General features: G+C 43.3%; 1 protein-coding gene across 1 annotated transcript in view; it reads right to left on the bottom strand.

Moving 5' to 3' along the window:
- NEXMIF (neurite extension and migration factor) overlaps positions 1-14,888 on the bottom strand; it is a 294,385-nt gene extending 279,497 nt beyond the window's left edge. Inside the window, 1 exon segment of the mRNA XM_006136182.5 lies at positions 13,944-14,888. The gene's annotated coding sequence lies outside the window, so the exon portion shown is untranslated.
- Between the last annotated feature and the right edge of the window lie 7,253 nt (positions 14,889-22,141).

Below are 22,141 nucleotides of genomic sequence, written 5' to 3'. Positions count from 1 at the left end.
GTGTCCGGTAGTTTCTGAATTTTTTTTTTTTAACTGGACAGGAGGCGAAAATACCAGACTGTCCGGGTCAATACCGGACACCTGGCAACCCTATCCCTACCCTCCCAAAACAAGACCCCGCATCCCAGCCCACTCACTCACCACCCTGCTAAGACCCCACAACCGCAGCCCCCTCATTAGCCCCTCCACCAAGAACCCGCACTCCAGGTCCTCTCTCCCTCCCTCCATCGAGCCCTCTTTCCCCCCGCATCACTCATACCTCCCAAGCTGAGATCCCGCACCTACAGCCCACTCACTCACCTCCCTGCTGAAGGCCCCGCATCCCCTGCTCCTCATCCGCCCCCTCCACCGAGGGCCCATGCCTCCAGCCCCCTCACACCTCTTCCACCAAGACCCTGTACCTCCACAGCCTGCACCCTCCTCACCAGCCAGACACCTACCCCAGCCTGCTCCTGCCTCCTCCTTCCTGGCAAGACACCTGCCCCCAGCCTGGTCCTGCATCCTCACCCCTGGGCAGACACCTACCCCCAGAGAGAGGGGGCTTGGTGAATGTAGTGAGTAGGAGGCGCAGCCCCCTAGTATTCATGTAACTTAATTCTCAATATCTCAAAGAATCTGCTGTGAAGTTTGCTTTGGACAACACCTTGCAGATATTAATTACATGTTCTGCTATTATGTCTGAATTCAGCAGAAACAACAAGACGCTTAAGCATGTATTTATGGGACTTAAGTACTTTGATGAATGGACCCCTTACTTCCTACAGTAATAGGTGCTATACAACACTTAAAACAGGGGTGGGGAATCTTTTTTGGGTCAGGTGCCACTGACCCCCAGAAAAAAAGTCAGGACCACACACGAGAAGCAAAAACACAAAAAACAAGAACAAAACACACCCTCACTGATATGGTCCCCGAATAAGGAGGAAGACACTCCTCACATACCCCTCACACACCAGAGCCTTGAAGCACCCAGGCTAGTAGATTGTGTGTTTCAGCCCTATGGGGAGAGCATGGGGGGAAGGGCTGGAGTGCTAGCACAGGCTCTCCAGTACTGGGGAAGAGCCCTGAGCCTCAGGGGCCAGATCCAGGCAAGCCATGGGCTGCATCCAGCCCCCAGGCCTAAGATTCCCCACCCCATCTTAAAAGATTAGATTGGCAGAAACAGTATTAATATACAAACAGTCCATGCTGCAAACTGATGTACATGCATCTGACGAAGTGGGTCTTTGCCCACGAAAGCTTATGCTCCAACACTTCAGTTAGCCTATAAGGTTCCACAGGGCTCCTCGCCGCTTTTGCAGATTCAGACTAACATGGCTACCCCTCTGATACTTGACTTAAAAAAGGAGCTCTCTCTTTCAGGGACATTATTAATAATTATTTTTATTACCATAGTCCTGGGAGTTCTGACTGTGCTAGGCGCTATACAGACATGATATACAAAACTATCAAGCTCTTTATGTATTAAACCAATAGATACTTTATCAATTTAAACTTTTCTAAAAGTTCCTGCTCCTGCCCTCCCGATTTTATATACTCTGGGGACACAGAGAATTAATATCTGTCCAGTGCTTTGAATATGTATAGTGCTGTATAAGGTATATCGTTTTAATTATTACACAGTGCTACAGACTATGAAAAAAAGATTAAACAAAAAAGTGCAATCAAAACTAATAAAATCCATAAAATTTTCAAATAACCCATTTTCTGCTAGTGCTCCAATATACTTCAGGCCCTACAGAATTCAGTCATGAAAAACACATCAGGGACCATGAAATCTGGCCTTTTGTGTGCTTTAACCCTATACAACACAGATTTCATGGGGAAGACCCAAGTTTTTCAGATTAGGGGTCCTGACACAAAAGAGAGTTGCCAGGGGTCACAAAGTTATTTTAGGGAGGATCGTGGTATTACCAGCCTTACTTATGCATAGTCTTCAGACCTGGGCAGCTGCAGGGTGGCAACTGCTAAGTGAGGGCCCAGCTCTGCAGGCAGTAGCGCAGAAGTAAGGGTGGCAACACCATATGCCTTCTGACGGCAACAGCTCTGCTTTCAGAGCTAGTCTTTCAGTCAATAGCTGCTATACTCCCCAACTGCCCAGCTCTGAAGGCAGTGCCGCCTGCAGCAGCACAGACAGGTAGCAGTACTACAGCTTGTCCCTACAATAACCTTGTGACACCATCCCCCTTTTTGTACTAGGACCTCTACAATTACAACATCGTTAAAATTCAGATTTAAATAGCTGAAATCAAGAATTTTACAGTTTAAATCCTATGACTGTAAAATTGATAAAAGTGGAACATGAATTTGGCAGGACCCTAAATAGTCTGCTCTACTCCCACCATTTACCAGAGTTTCACTGATATCAGCTGAATGCTAGTCCATTCACCAGTGCGGCAAGGGCTGATTGGCTGGACCCTGGATATTTAAACAGTGAAATAGATAAGAGCTATGCCTAAAATTATTTTAATGGTTTAAATGTTTTTATTGCAACTGAGCACACACAAACAGCAGAATACATATTCATGTGATAGCCAGTAAGTCATCAATTTTCACAAAAATAGGACAAAAGAGCTACATTTTACCATTGTTTTCCTACCTCCTTCCATTAAATGTAGGTAAAATTTGTCTCAGAGGGAATAAAATTAAAGAAATGGTCTATTTCATAGTATTATGTGTATAGCCAAGGATTCCAAGTTATTGGGGGGGAGGGCGGGAGGGAGAGAAGGGATTTTTGTTGTTGCTGTTGTTTTTTGAGAGTCCCTTCATTTTACAGACTACAAAACAGTTCACTGACTTGCACTATGATTTTTTCCAGTTCTATTAATATACAGTCAGGCCCATTATCATGTGATGCATAGAATTGTGCAAGACAAAAATACTGAAATGTTTGTTGGTAAGTGGCAACAGATTTATCTTCTGAGTAGTACACAGTGTTCTAGCTATATGACTTCGCCAGTCTTTAATGCTCAAAATTTAAGAGCTAATATACCAGATGCCATTCTACCCCTACACATGGCAAAATTTATTTCAAGATACTAATAAAGTTACAGATATACAATAGTAGTTGAGAGACTAATGGGTTAATTAAGGACTGAGAGTTACCACCTCAACTTTTTTATTTACCCGTACTTGAGATTTAAGTGCAATTTTACCAGTTGTATTCAAGAGCATGCACAAGTTGAATGCAGTTGGACATACTACATACTATAATATTCCCTTTTGTTCATATTTAATTGAGTAGAATATTGGCACCAGAACTCACTGATGGCGACCAAACCAATTCTGTGGTTTATTTCAAAGGCTGAAATGGGGAAAAGCAACCCAAAGGAGGTTTCATATAAAAATTACAACACTGCACAGTAGTAGTTTTAACTACTCTCAGTCAATACGCTTTTGGAATATGGTGTTTGTGCTCCATCATGCACAAGCTTATTGATCAGACAGATAAAGACTTTCAGTACTACATTGTACAGTCAGTTATGAAGCATAACTTATGCAGTATCTCCTTCTCCTGTCCTGTCACCAACATTGAAATTTCTCATCTCCTATCCTCCTTAAAACCCTCCTGCACCTATCCCATTTCAGTACAGTAGTTGACTTTCTCCACCCCATTCTTGCATCTCTCCTCTTCCTATAGCTTCAGAAAATGGATGGCAAAAGGTCAGGGTTTGTCAAGATCAAAAGCTAATCACAGATTTTTTGTTCAAAAATCTCTAGAATTTGTGTGGTAGTGATTACCTCCAAAATCAAAAATGATTGCTATGGCTGAAGGTTTAAATCGTGGTCTCCCTTAATTTGTCTTGGACTAGCCTTTGAAATTCAGAGATAGCTAAAGAGGGAGCTTTCAAAAATTTGCCAGAACAGCACCACCCTCCCCCCAACATCCTGAGAAGACTATGGGGGTCTTTTCATGTAACTGCAATGAAACATCTGCCAGTCGTTATTGTGAGGAAGATTGGGATACCACAGAGTCTGCTTTATACTTTAATCAGAAGTCAATAATTCCTCAGAGCAGTCACCATGTAATGGTCAATATGTCAATCACAAGCTAATGCTATTTGTAATTCATCATCACTACTAATAGCAATCTACCTGCCAGAGCTCCTAAAGAGCAAATCTTGCAGCGCATTCTAGTATCTATTAAGCACTATTTTTTAATCTATAAAATATGAGTAAGACTGTACACAAGTACCAAATTCATTTTGTATAAAATACAGTCTCTAAATTCACTGCAGACTAGAAACATGGAACTCACCGCTATGCTAGACATCATGGAGTGAAGATGATTTAATCTGTAACCTAAAAAACTTCCTCTTTTTACAGATCCTCTAAAGCCAAGATTCAAATATTTAAAAAAAAAAACTTTGGCAAGGGATTAATATAAATTAAAGAGAGAGAGACACACAATAAATAAAAATAATCTTACTGAAATCTTATTGCTAGAACTCAGTCAAATAGCCTCACCAGATACATAGGACAATTAGGTAGGTAAAAATTACTGAGATAAAAACCCCCAAACTTCTCTTTTGTTTTTTTGGTTGGTGATTTATATAGATATAGATATAGATATAGATATAGATATAGATATAGATATAGATATAGATATAGATATAGATATACACACACACACACACACAGAGAAGCTGATCAAGGAAATTCTTTTAACTTCATTTTATGGATGAAGACAATTAATATTTCGTTGCAATTAAAAACTCACTAATTTACACGGTGGTTGCAGCTGATGAGTTTTAGTTCATTTTGTCAAAGCTAGTAGGATTGACTATTGGTTCTTTTTCCTTTACTTCCATTAAACTTCAGATGTTTTCAATTATTAGTATTCATATCTTTCAATACTGTATGTTAACCTTATTGTTGGTATCACCACAAAGTTTGCTATATTTTTGCCCACATCAGCAAAGTCAACTAGATGTTGCATCTCAACATTCATCTAATTCTGTCACAAAAATGCACAATACACAACTACATAATGGATTTTTAAAAAAAGAAGACAGAGTTTGATGTTATATAGGGACACTTTAAAGTAAAAGTATCCAACTAGACACTATAAAGTCATTCTACACATTGCTTCATACAGAAATTAAAAAAAAAAAACTAAAAACAAAACAAGGTAAAGTGCCACAACTTCGTTTGGGAAATTCTGGCACGGCCCTCTCCAAATCACTAAAGGCACATTAAATACCAATTATAGATATCTGGTAGGGTTGCCAGATGGTTTCAACAAAAATACCGGACACACTTGATACTACATCACAATTTACATTACATCTTATTTAGAAAATACCAGACATTTATATTTTCTCAATTTGTTTCCCGAACAGAAAGCTCAAATATTGGACTGTCTGGTTCAAAACCGGACACCTGGCAACCGTAACATCTGTCCACACAATATTCTGGTTTAATTAACTAGCTATTTGTGACTATGCTATCAAATACTCCCACAATTATTATTTTTTTTAAATTGCACCCCTCTTCTATTATTTGCATTAACAAATGAGAGACACTTCTTAAAAATCAAATCCTTCATTTTTACTAGCTCAGCTATCAGATACAGTCAAGAGGGTCTTTCATTTAATATCTCATCTGCTGGACGGCACCAGCCAGGTATCAGTATTGCACCAAAATGTAAAACCTATTAGCCTTAAATCTAGGTTTAGGACTTTAAAGCCATGACCTTGTGGCCTGTAGAAAACCATGCTACCAACTAAACCAGACTGACACTTCATTCCTTTCATCTTTGTTAATTCAACACACATACACTGTTATTTCAGGAAAGCAGTTAAAGAATTCGTTGTAGTTTTTCCAACAGCTATGAAGGTCAGATATAATCCTGACTGCAAGAAGTCCCTCCTCCACCCCCAAGGCTGCATGTGTTTCTGCTTGTTTTAAGCACCAACTACTGAGTGAAATCTAGATCAGTCACTGGGGAAAATGGCAGCTAAAAGGCAGCTAAAATAGAGATATGGAAGGAATCTAACTGACCAGATCAGAAGACCTGGCTATTGTAGCACATGGGAAAGAACCGCTCTTGATGTGCAAAACTAGTAGTTTCACTTAAAATGCTAAAAATTAAAACATTAAAAAAGAGCTTCAGTAGCACTTCTGAGGGAGAAAAAAAGGCTTTGGAAGCTTTAGATTTGAAGCCTCAGAAGCTTCTTATGAAAAATGCAAGCTTTGAAAAAAAAAAAACTTCTGACGATTTAAAATATTCTTACTTTGGGTTCTTCTACTGCCAATCAACTATTGATGCTGAAACTAATAAAAAATAATTAATACCAATAAATAGATCTTTCATAAGGCTCAAAGCTCTTCTTCCTCATCACAGATTCTAGTTAATCACTTGTACGTTACACAGGAGACAAAATCTGAGGATTTTCTAGTCCAGGGGTTTTCAAACTTTGGGTCATGACTTGTAAGAGGAAGCCACTAGTTAACCACGAGATGCCTTTTTGTTTGTTTGTTTGTTTATCTGAGCATCGGCAGGCATGGCTGCTTGTAGCTCCCAGTGGCTGCAGTACACCGTTCCCAGCAAAAGGGAGCTACAGGAAGTGATGCAGGCTGAGCCACCATTTCCTGCAACTCCCACTGGCCACAGGAATGGCGAACCACAACCACTGGGATCCACCCGTGGCCACTCAGGTAAATAAAGATCCACCCGTATGTTCAGCCACTCAGGTAAATAAAGTATCTCATAGCCAGCCAATGGCTTACCCTTTCAAGTCGTGACCCAAAGTTTGAAAACCCCCATCTTGACCATTTTGCTCTGTGACTTACAAATTAAAGCGCTCCTGGGAGAAAACTCTGAAGGGTGGCAAAGAAAATTTGGCTTTTTCCAAGTTTGTGGCTCCAAACTGCAGCGCTGAAAAACTGTATGGCATAACAAACACGATAATTCTGTAATACTGGGTATTTTATGGACCACATTTTCAAAAGAGTTCAGATCTCACTTAAGAAACTAAGTATACAGAGTTTCAAAACAGCTCAATATTCAGCAGCTCACAGTGTTCCATATGGAAGCTTCTAGGTATTGGATACCTCTGAAAATCTAGACATTTACAGGGTTGCACAAATTCTTTTGAAAATCTCTCTGTAGATGTCTGCATGTCTTCACAACAGCAGCTCTCTGATAAGTGCAAACCACTGTCTCTCTGTACACTTACAATACTCCAGAAATAATTGCATCATGATGGCAAAACCCACATATGTGTAGAACTGCTAAAGGAGAGAAAGACTGGAAATGTCTCCAAATATGAATCATATTTCCAAGGACCCCCATTGCTCCCCTCCTGCAATAGTGAACTATAAATAATGACAAAGCTTAGCCATAAAACAAAATCACAAAAGAGTAAGGACCACTTTCATAACATTAAACGGTAACCTCACCTCTAAGAAAATTCCACATGAGATGAAGGGACAAGTAATAATGTTTCGGCTAAACCAGCACATTTGACACATAACCTCACCATTCTGTCAATCTAAAGGAAGTCCAGATCCATCTAAGCTTTGCAGTTCAGGCCACATATAAAGAACAAAACTGGAAACCAAACTCTTCTACGTTCTGAGGAAGTTCACATCTGAATTCAAACTTCACTTATAGATAATGAAGCGTTACTCCCGCTGTAGAAGGCACCGTTAAGACCTCACCTGGAATATTGTGTGCTATTCTTGTCTCCGGTGTTTAATAAAGGTTGACTCAAAGTGGAACAGGTGTAAAGAATGGTTACTAGAATGATCAGAGGAATGGAAAACGTTCCTTATGAGAGGAAACGTATAGAGCGTGGCTTGTTGAGGCTAACAAATCAAAGGCTGAGGTATGATGTGATCGTCCTCTATAAATACATCAGAGGGATAAACAGGGAGGAAGAGGTACCATTTAATTTAAGGGTCAATGTTGACACAAGAACAAATATAAACTGGCCAGACACAAACAGACTTGAAATTAGACAAAGATTTGTAACCATCAGACAAGAGAATTTCTGGAACAGCCTTCCAAAGGCAACAGTCAGACAAAAACTTGCTTCAAGACCAAGCTTAAAAAATTTGTGGAGGAAATGGTAAGATGAGGTTTTCTACAATGGGATATGGCCCAACCCCAACTTCTATTAGCAAATATTTTCAACGGTCAGTTGCAATACAGGTTGAAACTTTCTAGTCCAGCACTCTCTGGTCCAGCCAACATCTGTAGTCCAGCATGATTTTAGTTAGCTGCATGTCCACTTATGGGTGTGGTCAAGTTTCCCCCACTCTCATAAAGTTTATTTACAGCCACCAGTCCTGACTCTCTAATTTACCCCTAAATGTCTGATGAGAGCCCAGTAAGCAGCAGTAGTGTTGTAATGCTGCTAGACAATGTCAACCTCCTGTGGTTCAGTAAATTCTCTGGTTTGGCACTGGTCAGATCCTGAGGGTGCCGGACTAGAAATGTTCAACCTGTACTAGTGGAGAGCAGATAACTTTTCCCAGCTGGCCTTGCTGGTAGAGCTCACCAACATATTTTAGATCATCTATGGGGTCAGGAAGGAATTTTCCCCTAGGTTAGAGACCGTGGGAGGTTTTTATTATTAATTATTATTATTATTATTATTTCCTCTGCAGTGTAGGGTGTGGGTTGAATTAGACTAAATGGCAGCTTTTCTGTAACTTAAGTCCTAAAGTCAAGATTTGAGAACTTCAGTAACAATACAAAGCTAGAGGTATAACATCCATGCTTCAGGGCGTAAGCCAACTTAATGGCATGGTTTCTTGAACCTTCCTATGAGGAAGCTGGTACTGGCCATTCTCAGTGACAGGATAATAGACTCGACAGATGGACCACAGGCATGGTATGGCATTTTTTATATCATTCAAACAGCTGTAGCAAAATCACAATATAAAATCAGAACAATTTTAAATATACCTACAATTTAACAATTTTACAACCATCCAGATTGCTATAGTCATCTCCTGTGAAACACATACGAAACACTTTCAATATGCAAGCAGGCCTAAATATTAAAAGTTTTAGCATGATCTGACAAATACACTGGATGAAAGATATCCTTTGATACAGGCTCATTGCTACAGAAATATTAGAGGCTGATTGGTCTAGCTCTTGCTATCTGTCACTCAGGAGACATCAATTTGCAACAGTCATTCAACTGCAGTCTTACCTACACTGTATTATTCCCCTGGAATTGCTAACAAAATATAGCTAGCATTTACTACCTAACTGTTCAAAATGTTACTCACCAAAGGTAACTCTATTTTGTTGTTTATGGGAATGCCCTATTATGTATAATGTATGGGCGCAGGTTCAAAACTGTTTTATAGAAATGATGGGTACTTCAATAACTTTCACACCAACTCGGTATCAGCAAAGCTAATAAAGTCAGTGGGTGGGAATTTGAAGTTATCAACCCACTTAAAATGAGAGCAAAACAGTTATCCATAAGTTTCTGAAGATCTTATGCAAAATCCATATACAACATCTGGAAACCAGAACTACCTTAAACTTGTCAAGCTTAGCACTCTCTACAGGACAACTCAACACATTATTTAATATTGTATTGCAGTAGCATCTAGCAGCCAAAAGATGGAAGGCACCATTGTGCAAGGTACAGTACATAGAACAAATAAGACAAGCTCCTACCCCAAGCAGCTTGCAATTTTATTGAGACAATAGCTGGAATGGTGAGAGTGGTAGGTCTGATAAGGTATCAGTGAAACCTGTTTCACTTGGTTTTATGTAATATGGCTCATTTATTCACTGATGGATGGTTCCACAAAATCAACACTGTGCAGCATCTGAATAAATGGATGGATACCCATGAATGGGTAAAACCAATCCCAGAGTGGGATAAACTACTCCAGATCTATGAGAGACTAAATATACAATCTTCATCCAGTTGAGAGTATAAAACTCTGAAATAGCTTATTTCATTAACCCTTTAATCCTGATTCTCCATAATTTCCATCAACCCCTGAAACTGTCATTACTAATCAACAGTGGCAATCTGGCTTTGTTTTTCACACAGACTACCTACCTACCCGAGGTTTTAAACTTCAGTCCGTCACTGTAGTATCTGAGCACAACATAAAACAGACTGGAAAGAGCAAAGTCCTAGAGCAAAGGTGGGGAACTTCAGGCCTAGGGGCCAAATGTGGCACCAAGATTGCCTGGATCCAGCCCTCAAGGCTCAGGGATCCCCCCACATTGGGTCGCCCACCACCTCCAGGGCTGGTATTTCAGCCCCCACCTATAGGGCTGAAGAGCATAAACTCTACTAGCCTGTCTTCCCCTCTCCTTCCCCCCGAAAGTTCTAGCATGTGAGGGGAATGTGAGAAGTGTCTTTTTCCTTCTCAGTCAGGGGCTTCTCACTTGTATATGGCCCCCCCAACTGATTTTTCTGTGGGTTAGCAGTGCCTGACCTAAAAAAGATTCCTCACCCCTGTCTTAGAGGGCTTCCTGGAATCCCTGGCTCTTCTCCCTTTTTGGAATGTGGGATTTCTGCTTGGGATATTTTTGGTTGGTTCATTTGACCATTTCAGGTTGGTTGATTGTTCTTTTTTTAGAGGTAGGCAGTTAAGAGGCAGGTGTTATTCTTTTGTAGTTTGGGTTTCTGTGTTTGGTTGTAGGGAGCTACTACCAGAAGTGCTGGTGTTGCAAATCTCAAAGGTAGAAAGACTTTCTCATAAAAATGGTTGGATTCTGGATCTGTCTAATCTGGAAGGGCATTCCAAATCAGCTGATGCTCTGAACTGAGAATTCTTTGTCCTTGTTCTTGTGTGCTTCAACCTGGGCATTGCATGCACACAACACACATTCACTCTTATTTTCAATAGATCAAAAGAGAAAGATTAAACACACACAGACATTTGTGTGTGGTTCGCACACAAATATCCAGCAGGAATCATCAATCTCAGGGAGTACTTCATAAAAGTACAGTCTGCCTTATATTTCACCTATATATTTGTACTAGCTTGAAAAGTTAGCATCTACCCATCAAGATTTTTTTCAGTGAAAAGACACCTCCCAGGCCGGAACAATTAGGAAGACTAGGTAAACCACTGTTATAAGCGACTTGGTAAGACACAGATGGGAGCTTCTTAGATTGGGGATGGACAGGGAGAAAAATGCATGAAGTTAGCTGGTCTGTTCCCTTTTTTTTGTCCTCTGTTGTGTATTTTCAGCCACCTACACAATTTGAAAGATACCGTATTGCTGTGCAGGCCAACTCTGGTCTGCCATTCTTCCTTAGTTAGCACTTTGGGGGAAATAATTATTCACAAAAACTGCCATTGTGAACTGAGAACCCAAAAAAATCAATGTAGCTGGGTATGGACCATTGCCACTGCAAAGCAAATACTCAATCAAGACATGGATCAGTGAGAATTATATCACTGGGAATCCTTAAGCACATTCATCGTGTATTTTTAATATTTATCTTATTACTTGCTGCTTTCTTCTCTCTCCCCCCCACTTTGAAACACACATACCTTCAAATACCTCTCTCTTATCAAAGAGATTCATGAGATTGGGCATGAGATTCATATACGCAGCAGGCAAGATCTTAAATGCACAACTAGGTTTCTTCCCTTTTTAAAAAATAAAGCATTGGTGCATAGCAGATTTATTCATTGAACAGGTTGATTTATTTAACAGACTTGACATACGTCAAACCCCACCATGTGCTTACATAATTGTTATCCATTTAACAGGTCTGTTCTTTTGTCAAATATTTGTTTAAAAAGTGGTTCACTGAAGATTGCTGCCTTGTGCACAGTTCACATATTTTAACAAATGTATTCTTGTATTAGGTATCAGCTGAAGTAACTTAATTGCATCCTCCCTGCTTGAGTGCTGTCATTCTCCCCCCCCCCCCACCACCACCTTTTAGGATTTTCCTCTTCCTAAACTAAAACAAAAAAGTGTGTGTGCACACACACACACACACACACACACACACACACACACACACACACACACACACACACTTCCTACCAGAGATATTTTGCTGTTGGCACAGTGGTTACTGCATTACCATACTGTTCCACTGATAACAGCAGGTACCTAAAACACAGCAAAAGCAAATCTGAATACCAGGATGTTGATAGATGTGAATAGATTGCAAGCAAGCTGACCAGAGAGGCCAGCAAGGGGCAAAAAGGATGAACAGACCACCAAGCAGAGATGGGGGAAGGTTCAGACCAAATTCCAAGGCCAAATAATTTTTTTTATTACAAGAAAGAAGATTCCCCTCTCTCATACACACACACACACACACACACACACACACGCCTGTCCTCTTCATCTTCCCCGGTACACACACAAAGTCCTTTCACCTGGTGAATGTGTAAACTACATATTTTCAGCAGGGGGTAGATGATATTTTAGAGACAAGCAAAGGTTATGCATTTTTAGTCACTAGTCCCTTAGAATTGGTTTGGGTTGCTATACTGTAAACATTCCATTTTCAGATTGCACAATTAATTTTGGGCATTGATTTTTTTAAATCAGGTATTACAACACATGCCATACATTACACTTAGTAAACAAAAATACATTACTGCTGTCACTGTTGCACAAATGCAGTTCAGAACGGAAGATACTGAAATAAAAATATGAGTCCAATTTTCAATTGCTCACCAGACAGATGGTTAATTATATTCACAGCCGCATTTTTCACTGAGATAGAGTTTCAGACAATGAGCCAGTTTTATTTGATTAGCCAGTTTTCTAGTTTAATATGTGAAATGACAGTTACTTTAATGCTTTTTTGTTCCTCGCTAAAAATGAGATTTCAGTGTAAATTCTTCTACCATTCAAAACGTCATTGCTGTAAATAAAAACCTGGTCATATGTTATCCAGTGTGTAAGTAGTGTAAGTAAGACACAGAAAATACAAATGGCCTACAGTACTTTGGGTTATAGAACCTTCCCCCACGCCCCCCCCCCGCCACACACACACACACACACACACACACACACACACACACACACAGTGGAATATTTTAGTTCTCATCAGAAATCGCAGTAAATAAAGTACCTGACATTCAGTCTCTCTCAAAGTACTCCAATGCCGTATTTTTACCAAAATTTTCTTTACCAGGGATTCAGAGACAAATTAAATATATTTCTTAAACAGTTCTCAGTGATCACAAACAGGAAATGTACGAAACCAATAATAATAGTTGCCCAAAGACTTACAACTAATAGCGTGACGTATGATTTAAAAAAAAAAAACTTCTGGAAGTATTCAAAAATGCAAAAAGCAAATTTGGAGCGGACAGAAACACAAGTCTAATTTCATTCCTCCACTAGTAGTTCCACAGCCGAAAAGTCTGTGGTATTCACACACCTTCGGTGCCCCTTCTGACAGTTTGCTCCGAATCTCTCATTTCTTTCCCCTCCGAACATGTATTAAAGCAACTCATTGCGCCTTGTAAGCCTCTGCGCGGAATTCCACTTCCAGTGTTCTACGACACGAGAAAGAAGCCAGGAGCAACAGAGCGGAGCCGACACATTCCCCCTTTTCGGGAAATCCATCCTTGCTCGATGGGACGGGAAGGGTTAAACTTCACTCCTGCCCCGCCGCCCCCCAGGTCGCCTGGAAAGCGTCTCCGCGTTCCCACCGCTCACGGGAGACACAGCAAAGGTTGGAGGAATTTGATTGACACGATTTTTGTTTCCCTCCTGGCAGGAGACGGCAACAAGACAGACCCTTCCCTCCAACATGCAATTGCTAATCAGCAGCCCCGCCGCCGCCGCACACTCCAACCCGAGCGCAGCCGGCTGGGGGCTGCGTGTGCCTGCGCCGCTTCTCCCCACCGAGGAAAGGGCCTTTCCCGGATGGCAGGGCTGAGCCAGGGCTCCCGGGAGCTGCATCCCCCCCCAGCTAAACTCCAGCAAGCGAAGCCCGCCAGGCTGCCGGGCGCAGACTTACCTTGGCACCAGGCCTGCGAGGGGGGCCGGGGCTGGCTGGGGGGGCCACCCCCCTTGCCTCCCGCAGGCAAGGCTGGGGATTGCGGCGGCGGCTGCGGCAGTCACCGCTGCTCCATGAGCCCGGCTCTCCCGTGCGTGCAGGTGGACGCGCCTGCCTCCCTCCTCCGGGGGGTGATGGAGCCAGCGCTTCCCCGCGCCTCTCAGCGCCCGCGGCTCACAGCAGCCCCCATGGCCCCGCAGCCATGCCGGGGACGCTGGCCGCCCAGTCCCCCCGCCCTCTCCGGCTTGCAGTCACCCGGCGCTCGCCGGCTGCCCCCCTGCTCTGCTGCGGGGGGGTGGCTCCCTCCGCCTCCTCCTCCTCCGCCGCGGCTGTTTCTTCCTCTCCTCCTCCTCCGCCCCCACCCAGGTTGCTTTCTCCCATTCAGAAGGTGCCTACAGCGCTGCTGTCGCCGCTGCCATTGTTTCCTCTGCCGCTGGACCCGGCTCTCTCTCTCTCTCTCTCCCCCCCTCCCACCACCACCTTGCTGTCCCCGGGAGCGCGCAACGCGCGGCCACCTGTCATAAAGGGCGCGCACCCCCGGCGCTGCGGAGCGCGCCCGGGCGCTGGTGCACGCAGCGGAGCCGGAGGGAGCGCGCGCGCGCGCTCGCGCTGCGAGGCTACCCTGACTGGTTGCGTGAGCAGTGAGTGTGCACGGCTGTCCCCTGGGGGGCGGGGGCGTAGAAATCAGTGAGTCACAGCTAGGGTGAGGGGAGCCTGAGGAGGCCAGGGGATTTAAGCCCCCGTGGAAAGGATGGAGGCACTTGGAGGAGAGGTGGCTGTCAGGGCATCATGGCCCAGATGCCACGGGATTTTTCCCTCACTCCTTCCCCTTCCCTCCCCCCCTGCACAGGAGTGTGTCCATAGCTGTAGGGCTGGAAGGTGAGGGACCTTCCTGCAGAACTGGCTCTTTCCCCCCTATGGTCCAGAAAAGTAGCTAACATAATTGGAGAAGGGCTGGCCTCCTCTTGGGAGGTGCAGGACAGAGCAGGCTCCCCCCACTTCTTGGGAAGTGTGGCCATCGGACTGGCCAGAGAAAGGTGTAAATCAGGCAGGCAAGCAAGCAAGGCTTCCTCTCCTCAGCTTTTTGATCTGAGGAAGTGGGTCTGGCCCACGAAAGCTCATCATCTAATAAACCATCTTGTTAGTCTTTAAAGTGCTACATTGTCCTGCATTTTGCTTCCTCTCCTCAGTGTGAGTTGATGCCAGTTTGCATCACCCTCTCCTGTCCCACCTGGAACACACACACTACTCACTCTTCCCCTGCAAGAACCACTTGTGATTCCACTTCAAGGCCCTTATGTGCTCTGCAACTACACCCCCAAAAGCTAAAGCTATCTGCTTCACTAGTTCTGGACTCTACATCAATTGTGCTGCCAATTCTTCTCATTCTGATTTGAAGTATCCTATTCCACGCCTGAGCTCACCTTCAACCTCCATTTCATTTCCCACCCACCCATGGCTACAGCTCTGTCAATGCATCTCAATCCTAATTTACAGCATTCTTTCCTATTCCAGTCCTAGATTCCCACACACCACTCTTCCAGTGCATCTGTACTCTGGAAAAACAACAGGCGTGTTCAAGGCAGATATATTGCTTCCCCATAAACCCAAGACTGCCCTACATATAAAGTTGTGCCAAATTTAAAGAGTAGTGAATTGTTTTTCCACTTGAGAAAGCTGATGTATGCATTATTGCATCTTAGCACTTTTGATGCAAAATTAGTTCTATGAGGGCAGAATAGGGTGACCACATACTCTACTTTTATAGGGACAGTTCTGATATTCAAGCCTTTTTCTACAATCACTTTATTTACCCACCACCACCACTACTGTGCCCCAGTTTCCATTGTTCACACTTATCTGGTCACCCTATGTTAGAACAAGTATTAAAAACACACACACCCTGTAACTGTAAGAAAGTGTATTTGCATTTTTGGCAAAATAAAATTCCATCCTGAATTTTCAAATGGAAAAGTGAAAAATCCCAGCACTTCAAAAAGTAAAGTGTTTGTTTTCAATCAGTATGAACACTGTATGGTTCTCTGTATCTTTTCTGTATTGCATATGTGGCCAAGAATTGTTGACAGCGGTCACCAGAAAAACAGATTTGGCAAGTTTCCAGTTTTGGTGACTCCTGGCTGTCCACAGCACTTTCCTTGCCAAACCTTAAAAGTGTAGACAGCCTAAATTCTGGCCTCACATGTGGTTGAGGAAAAGGTGCAGACCTGACAGTCCTTGAGAGTTAAGTTCTATTTATCATCACAAAAGCTTTAGAATGGCCCCAGGAGCCTGCTTCAAGTCTGGCCTAGTGGGACTCTCAATAGGGACATTCTCCATGAATTGACCTCTTTTCTGAGACTGGCAAAGGAGCCAACTGTGATGGTTTTTGTGATATGGACACCTATTCACTGCAGTTGGGAAGGGTAGCCCATATCCTGCTTTAGATCAGTACAGATAAGAACTGTGGAGCCAGAGCCTAATAAAGAGACTTGTTACGCCTGTCCATTTTCCTACAGCAATAGCCCTAGTTCCTGTTGTTGTTAAGTATACAAAGAAACCTATTGGAATTGACATAGCCCTGTTCTTCACATATTGGAACATCTTGATTCAGTGGAGTTATTGATAACATCATCCTCATAGTGCATGTGATCTGTGCAGAGTGTCACTGCATAGGGAAATAAAGGAATATAGAAAAAAATGCATAAAGAGGGTAAATCAGGTTTAAATTACAAAATAAAAACAATATTTGCAGTAACCACAATTGTGGGTTTTCCAGTAAGGTAATTTGGATAAAAAGGGTTCTGAAAATGAAAATCCATTAGTCTATCTGCCAAAATCATGAGGGACAACATGTTCATGAAGACAGATTTGAAACTAAATTAGGGACCTCTTGAAAATCAGGAACAGCACATTGATGATATAATTATTATGGTACTTCTTGAAAGGGTGGGAAGGTGGAGAGAGAAATCATTCTCTGCAAAAACAAAAGATAAGCACTATATAAAAATAGGTAGGGAGGTCAATATTTCATTTGTACAAGTCAACTTTTATTCTGCAGTAGTTCTTCTGCAGGAGGAATTAAATGACACACTGTCAGGTAGTTTACATTGAACATTTAAGCACTGCAAACATTTATATGTGGGCAAGGAAGGATAGTCCATTAGGAATATAAGTGTAATTTTTTTTAAGTTGTATGCATTCTCTTGTAATACTGTGAACCCAAACAAAAGCATTACAAATCAAATCCATCAATTTATAGTTTCAGCATCTAAAGGGAGATAAATACCACAAGAAAGCAAATCAGATAAATAGTGGAAAATATTTTCAGACATTTTAATTATCCAATTATTAATATGCAAAACACTTCTAAAATATATTTTAACTGTTTGTGTTCATTACAATTAAGAGGTTGCTTTATTTTTCATCATTGTTTATCACTATGTATTAATATTCAGTTATGAGACATTACCCCTTATCTCATTTTTGTTTGTTGTTAGGGGAAAGATTTCTAATGCCCTGGCTCATATTGGACAGCACCTTATACTACAAGTGGTCACATTTACTTCAGTGGGCTCCTATATGGAATAAGATTCAACTCAATGGGAGTAAGGGCATTGGTTTTCAACCTGGAAGGGTCGCAAACAAGTGTTTTTGGGGGGTCATGACCACCAGGCTCCTTTTCATATTGCAAAATGAAGGCAGTGTCACTTGTATGGGAAAAACTGAGAATCACTGAGAATCAGAACATGGCCCTATATATTTAGTTAATTTAAAATAGATGCATCTGTTTTCACAGGACCATGTAAATAGCTTCAGCACTATTAGCGCTAAGCCTATGTGCAGCACTATTAGCAATGAAACATCTGCAGCATGGCTAGACACAGCATATCCTGTAACTAATGCACTGGGAAGTGAAGCATGGATCATTATTACAATTTCTGACCCACAAGAAAGTTTTAGTCAGTAGAAAATAGGTCCGGAAGTAAGCATTTTAAATGTTATTAATTAAATATTGAGATATTCACCAGATTTAATTAAATATTTTATTGCTTTTGAAAGTATGTTAGTACCAACCTGTTCCTTATGGAAGATTCCCAGTTTCCTTATATTTCTACTTCCAGTTTTCACAAAATTCTACTGCCACCTTCTCATAATAGTCAAATATATTAAATCCAAACAACACTATTTAATAACATGATGGTTGTGATTTTAAAACACAAACATCAGGCCACTCAAAACTGTGGTTCTTATAGCACTTGCAGCTGGAGCACTTGGTGCATCTGTAGTAATAAAAATATAATACTGCTTAGCCCTTTGTATAGTGCTGTATCATCAGAACACTTTACAAATCGACCAGTCTCCAACACCTTTCTGATAATTTTGTACTAACTTCTGGAAGCATGCATGATGTTTCAGCTGTTGTACACCTATAACTGAGTCTGTCCCCTCTACTATAAAATTCATGCTCTAAAAATGTTATCTTCATTTGTAGAAATGTTAGCAGATATGTTAAGTAATTTGACCAAGGCCACAAAGCAATTCATGATCAGAGCTGAGATTAAGTATACATGAAGTCCTGGTTCCCAGTCCTGTGCTCAGTAATTCTCTCAAGTATAATTATTGTGCACCAGGATCAAGATACAGTTGCAGTGTGAATTATTACTTTTAGTCCTCTAGATTTTGCACATTTGAAATCTCACCCATAAATGTGTTCTTTTCTCCCCATTTAATTTCATTGATAGATTTAAAGTAATATAAAATGAGTATCAGGAGCACTGCAGAGTCACAAGGGAAAGTGACAGTGCATCTGGTAGTGCTTAGTAAAATAAACACATTATAATTTGTTCATTACATCACTCACTCATTTAAAAAATATGTTCTGGTTGGTTTTCACCTTCAGTCATTCCTTCCCCTGCATAACTTCATTTCCCCCCATACAGTCACATACATGCTGCTACCTTCAAAGTGGCATTGGAAAGTAGGGATGTGAATATTTAACCATTAACCAGTCAACTGGTAAGCATCACCCAATTAAGGTTAACTGGTGAGTGCTGGAGCAGCTCCCCACCTGCCACAAGCAGGGAGTTGCTCCAGACCACTGCAAGGGCCTGCTGCAGACAGAGGCTGCTCCGGCCAGGCTACTGGGTCAACCCCTGCCTGCAGGGTGGCCTGGCCTGATGCAGGCAGGGGATGTTCCACCCCAGCAGGTGCAGCCCCTGCCCGAGGAGGGGGAGGAGGGTGCTTTAAACTATATGTTTAACCAGTTAACCAATTAAATGGGATTTTACATCCCTAGTGGAAAGAAGCAAGCAAATCTGGCAGCTTCTCTGCTAGGCCATGCTGCCAGCAATTTCACATGCATTGCAAAGGCACATTGCATGCTGTGGAGGTGCACCTTACCAGGCGCAGAACATTTGCAAACAGCAACACTAGATAACCAATATCAAATTTGGCACTTACTGAACAACTTCTGTAGCCTTTAAGAATGAGAGATAGTGATAAGGTTATGCAGGGAAAGCAGAGTATAACCAACTAGACGAGGTTAGAGGCATGGGAAGAGCTTTCTTGCAGATGAAGAGTTCTGTTCAATTAAACAAACATTCTGTCTGGCTCCAGTTTAGAAAGTGATGACTAAGCTATTAAGTATTCACGTATTTATCAGGAACACAAATACAAGGCTCAGTGACAATCCTCCGGCTATGGTTTCGGTGTAGCATCTTGGGTTTCACTCATACACCAGCTAATAATTTAAGATACTACAGTAACGTCGTAAATGAAGTATTAGCAAATCAGCAGCATCTAATTCCACACAGCAGTCTTGAACAATCTTAAAAATTAACTATCTGTGGACTATGATCTTTTATGTACTGCCATAAACAGATGTAAAAAGTGCAGAGTCTTGCTGGAAGTGCAGCTACATGCCTTAGCTGGATATTAATTTTCCAGACTGTCAAATAAGAGACTCAGGTGTGAGAACAGGGTTCGGAGAACACTCTTCTTGGCAGGAAGAGACCAACAAAACTCAGAGCAAAGAACGGTGTCAGTGCCATTCACTGTTCACCCCACCTTGGCAGTACCTTGTAGTTACAACATCAGGCCCCTACACAGGGAGGGTGTAGGGTTGCCAGGTGTCCAGTTTTGAACTGGAGAGTCCGATATTTGAGCTTTCTGTCAGGGAAACAAATTGAGAAAATACCTGATATATAATGAAATAAGTTGTATTATTATCATGAGTATCAGTGCATAGTTGCGTACTGCCTGGCTGGTAGACTTGTTCATGCTGCATGAGCATGTCTAGCAGCCAGGCAGAATGCAATTACGCAGTGGAGGGGGGGAGAGGGTGGGGGAGGAGGAGCGGGAGGGATGGAATCCCTGGGGCTGGACTCACCCATGCGCTCCGCCGGGACCGTGTGCGGGACGGGCAGCGACGCGGGATCTGCGTACGCCCAGGCCAGCCCTGCTCCCTGCCGGCCGGTTCCCCCCTTGCCAGCCCCGCTCACCCTTACCTCTTCCCAGCCAGCCCTGCTCCCTGCTAGCTGGTTCCCCTCCCCCCGATTTCTCCCAGCCAGACCCATTCCCACCGACTCACTCCCGACCAGCCGGTTTCCCTCCAATCTCCCCCACCAATCCCGCTCCCGACCAGCCCTGCTCTGCGTTGGCCAGTCGGTTCTCCCCCCCATCTCCTCCGGCCAACCCCACTCCTCTCGACCAGCCCTGCTCCCCACTGGTAGGTTTCCCCCCGATATCCCCTGCCAGCCCTGCTCTCCCGACCTCCTCCTGGTCCGCCCTGCCCCCTGCTATCTGGTTCCCCCCCCCGATCTCCCTCAGTCAGCCCCACTCCCCCCAGCCCCCTCCCAACAAGCCCTGCTTCCTGCCAGCTGGTTCCCCCCCAATCTCCCTCAGCCAGCCCCGCTCCCCCCCCGATCTCCCGCGTCAGCCCCACTCCTCACACGATCCGTTCCCTGCTTCTCCCCTCTCCCCCCCACCTCTCAGATCAAGTTGTCTGGTATTTTTGTCGAAAACATATGACAACCCTAGGTGGGTGTGAATGTACCTCACCCATGGCCCCCCAAGTAAGCATTCTCTGGCCAGCTGGAGGGAAGGCAAGAGCAGCATGCTGCCTGAGCCTCCCTCCCTCATGCTCCAGCCCAGCCAGGGGAAAGCTGGGGCTGATCTCCCCCACTTCCCCCTGGAACATGGCCCAGCCCCACCCCCAGCCTTGCTCCTGGGGTGTGGGGGAAATCAGCCCCAGTCTTCCCCCAGCCAGCCAGAGCATGGGGGAGGGAGGTATGAACAGCACGCTGCTCCTGCCTTCCCCCAGCTGGCTGGAGCATGCTTACTTGGGGGACCATGGAGAGGTGCATTCACAGCCTTGTGGTCCACATTAACAAAAAAAGCACCCTCTCCCCAGAGAATTTCCTCTATACAGGCCTGAGTTTGCATTGTAGCCAGTAGCTATAAATCCCATTTTTACTTTAGTCTTTGAATAGTTAACAGTACCATGCAATTTTAAAATAAGTAATGTTCCTACTCATGCTGATTTAAATGTGTGAGGTGGAGGAATTAAGCCCCTTAACTTCCATGCTCACTCACAAAGGCAGTGAGGTTGATAGTGGAATTAGTTAACCTTTCAAGAATTCTTCCAAAGTTCTTCTAAATTGAATAGATGATGACTGAAATTCCCCCCAAATCCAACTTCCCCCTCAAATAATCCATCCCCTTCTGATCGGTACTCCTGCTGTGTACCATTTGTAATCCCCAGAGTTTGAGAATCATTATCAATTCTCACATTACCAGTTTGAAACAAAGCAGACTCTTGACCCTACAGCAGGGGTTGGCGACATATGGCACACATGCCATAAGTGGCACGCAAGATGAATTTCAGTGGCACATGCAATGAACAGGCTCCTCCTTGCCCCGCCTCCCCATAATGGGGAACCCATGCTGGAGATCCAGCATTGTGACCCCCGCAAGATGCCAGTGCCAGCTTTCTGCAGGGGAAAGAGGAAGCCCCGAGGCTCCATGCCAGATTGCAGGTGCTGCTCCTCCTCTCCCCATAGCAGCACACGTGCTGCCTTATCTACCCTACTTTCCCCCGTGCTCCAGGAAGGTGGGACATGGGAGCTGCACAGCCTCCCCCTGACTGGGAGCCCAGGGCA

The sequence above is a fragment of the Pelodiscus sinensis genome, chromosome 13, assembly GCF_052426305.1.
Source record: "Pelodiscus sinensis isolate ZL-2025 chromosome 13, ASM5242630v1, whole genome shotgun sequence".
NCBI lineage: Eukaryota > Metazoa > Chordata > Testudines > Trionychidae > Pelodiscus > Pelodiscus sinensis.
The sequence above is the reverse complement of the archived record's forward strand: the minus strand, read 5'-3'. Positions and strand labels throughout refer to the sequence as shown.